This window comes from Puntigrus tetrazona, unplaced genomic scaffold (assembly GCF_018831695.1).
Source record: "Puntigrus tetrazona isolate hp1 unplaced genomic scaffold, ASM1883169v1 S000000151, whole genome shotgun sequence".
Taxonomy (NCBI): domain Eukaryota; kingdom Metazoa; phylum Chordata; class Actinopteri; order Cypriniformes; family Cyprinidae; genus Puntigrus; species Puntigrus tetrazona.
This window is the reverse complement of record NW_025047827.1, coordinates 906649-910000: the sequence shown is the minus strand read 5'-3', so window position 1 is coordinate 910000 and position 3352 is coordinate 906649. Positions and strand designations below refer to the sequence as shown.

Here is a 3352-nt window from a genome sequence, read left to right as displayed (position 1 = left end):
TATAACAATATTAGCGTTTGTTTATTAAACTGACGCGCGTCTGTCGCTTTAAATTCTCCAGCTCGTGAAAGCGGGCTTGATTCTGATTGGCTGTCGTTGATCGGTTTGAAAAAAAAAATCGTTTAACTAAATTAAACCTCAGACTTGCTTTCACTAAATATGGCGCTGGACTGATATAGTTATCAGTGTAAACATGCCTTAACGATACAGAGTATAGTTTAGAAAAAAAAAATAGTTATGGGAGAAAAAGGCGATCAGAAATTCCTCGCGCATTTAAAGCGGCAGACGACAAAAGCGGAGGAGAAACAGGGAACTTTAAAATGTGAAGATTAACATAATTTTTATGTTAGGTGTTATAACATCACTAATGTTATTCAGTAACACTGAAAGAAAACATCCGTAGATTCTTGGAACGTTCGCGTGAGTTTATTTTTAAGTGTGGAATGTTCCTGTAACATTGAGACAACGTTCTGAGGTCAGCGTTCTTTATGACGTTACATGTGCTTTTAAAGAACATTCTAAACGGAACACTGTGACCTTCTCGGTTTATTCAAAACAAAATGTTCAAATGTATATTGAGCACAAATAAAATTAGAACCTTTAAGAATTTTTTTTAAAACAACAATAATAAAAATGGCATTAACATTCTTGGAATATTAAAAATAAATGTTCGATATATAAAATAAAAATATAAAATATATAATAAAATATGAATATAATATATAATAAAATAAATTAAAAAAAAAAAAAAAAAAAAAAAATATATATATATATATATATATATATATATATATATATATATATATATATATATATATATATATATATATATATATATATATATTAATATAACAACCTTATAACCCGAAGAGCATTTGACATTTCGTTTCAGAAATAATGTTCCAGCATTTTTTCTAACCTACATCAAGCAATCGTCAGTTAGCGTTCGTGATAAAACACAATATTATTGCGGTTTGCAAAAGTTATTGTTCTTAGTGTGAACAGGTCTTAATAACAATAAACTTTTAAATCATTATATGTCACTATATTTATGTCAACAGTAGTCTTCAGTTAAACTTTACATACATTTCAGACAGAACACATTCAGGCACAGCTCTTTACATGCTTCTTGATTTCTTTGAGCATCTTCTCGACCGTCTCTCACCTTCGACTTGATTGAGGTCAGTCCAGAGGAGCTTCACTTTCAGTGTTCCTGAAGACAGTTTCTCTTAATGAAGCGTGTCGATGACAAACAGCAGCAAAGCGTCTAAAAATCAGTGTTTGAACTTCACTACAACATCGACCTTTAGACAGAGAGTGTTTGCTCACATATGAACACACACACAACTCTTCAATCTGAATAAACGCTTCAGCTGAACAGGAAAGATTCACAATTAAACTACTATATTACTATAAAACACGTTTACTAATAAGATAAACATGCATTTCACTGTAATCGGTTTTTCAACATATGTGTTGGGGAAAGTTACATTTTTTATGTTCTTAATAATGCATTTATTGATAATAAAAAATTAAGTTTGAATGTTTTTGAATGTTTGTGGTCTAGGGTCACATTTTATGCAACAAAATGCATAATGCTACTAATATATATATATATATATATATATATATATATATATATATATATATATATATATATATATATCCAAAATAAAAGTTTTGTACATTTGTGTACTGTGTACTTTTACTATGTATAAATAAATACACATACATGTATATATTTATGCAAAACGTTTCTATATTTTATAATTTATATGAATATTAATATATGCATGTAAATAGACATGCTGCAAGTGTGCATTAATATTTACATAATATATATAACACACACACATATGTAATAAACTTTTATTTTGGATGCGATTAATCACAATTTATCATTTGACAGCACACAAAAAAATCTATAACTTTAAAAATTATATATATATATATATATATATATATATATATATATATATATATATATATATATATATATATATATATATATATATATATATATATATATATATATACACACATACATTATAAATATATATATATATATATATATATATATATATATATATAACTTTTTTAAAAGCAATATTATGATATATATATATATATATGGCTTGTATATATATATATATATATATATATATATATATATATATATATATATATACATTATTTACAGTATATATGAATAATATCTCAGTAATCCTTCATAAAACACAGGACAGCATTAAAAGCAATGCATTATGATATTGCATTAATTACAGTTATGTTTTAGAGGTAGACTACGGCTTTTGTTGAATTAGGATTGTTAAGACAGATTGTTTGTTTTGAACATTAACGTGTTAATATGTAATGCTTTACTAGTAACTTGTAAAAGTAATCTGCTCACGCAACGCTTTACCCCCAACACCGTATTCAAAGAAAAAACACAAGCGAGATTTGGGCAAAAGAATGTTTTAATTCACATTCTATTCTACAAGTAGTTACATTATTTACAGTATTTAAAAAAACAACCAAACAAAGCAACAAACGAACCAAATGAACAGTGAATGTGTTAATATCTCAGTAATCCTTCATAAAACACAGGACAGCATCTATCTGTCTGAAAGCAGCACCCGATTGAAGTGGATCTCTATGGATTAGACTCTATCTGTAGTGTTTTGAGGTAGACTACGGCTCTAGTCAGTAGTGTTGAATTAGGATTGTTAAGACAGATCAATGTAAGACTTTCCTCTCAAAGCAAACTAAACTCGGCAGTCAAACCTCTGAAATCGAAGGCCACACTGCGGCTGGATCGGATCTGAATCTCACACGTTCACAGCGTTGGGCAAAATGATTAAAACGCTCATTTTTCCAGCAGCTGAGAAAGGTTGTGCCTTAAAAAACCAGTTTGATTTCTGCTTGAGCTTTGTCAGTAAGAAATAGCAGTGAACATTTCCTCCTTGGTCATTCATGTAGTCCACTTTGGCTCAAACAACGACGGATGGTGCGATACACTGATGACCTTGAGCATGAAGTTCAAACTGATCATCAATTTGATATATATATATATAGAATATAATAGCTGTGTATATATATGTATATATTCAATAATATGTGCATGTATACAGGAACATCTATTGTTGGATGGTCTATATAACATGCTTGTCATAATTTTCTTTCTGATCTCTTGAGACAACTCTTTCCTTTGTTCCTCTGGTCCATGTCGAGTGTGGTACACACCATATATATATGATTACCTGTGCCATATATATAGGCCCAATGGCTGATTATTGTATGTGATGCTAATTAGTGGACACACCTTGAATATGTCCCTTTGGTCACATTATTT

The 3352-nt window shown here is 29.0% G+C and overlaps 1 protein-coding gene across 1 annotated transcript in view; it reads right to left on the bottom strand.

The window, feature by feature from the left end:
- The window catches only part of LOC122332961 (coagulation factor X), an 8833-nt gene extending 7557 nt beyond the window's left edge, over positions 1 to 1276 (bottom strand). The window contains 1 exon segment of the mRNA XM_043230437.1: positions 1087 to 1276. The gene's annotated coding sequence lies outside the window, so the exon portion shown is untranslated.
- Between the last annotated feature and the right edge of the window lie 2076 nt (positions 1277 to 3352).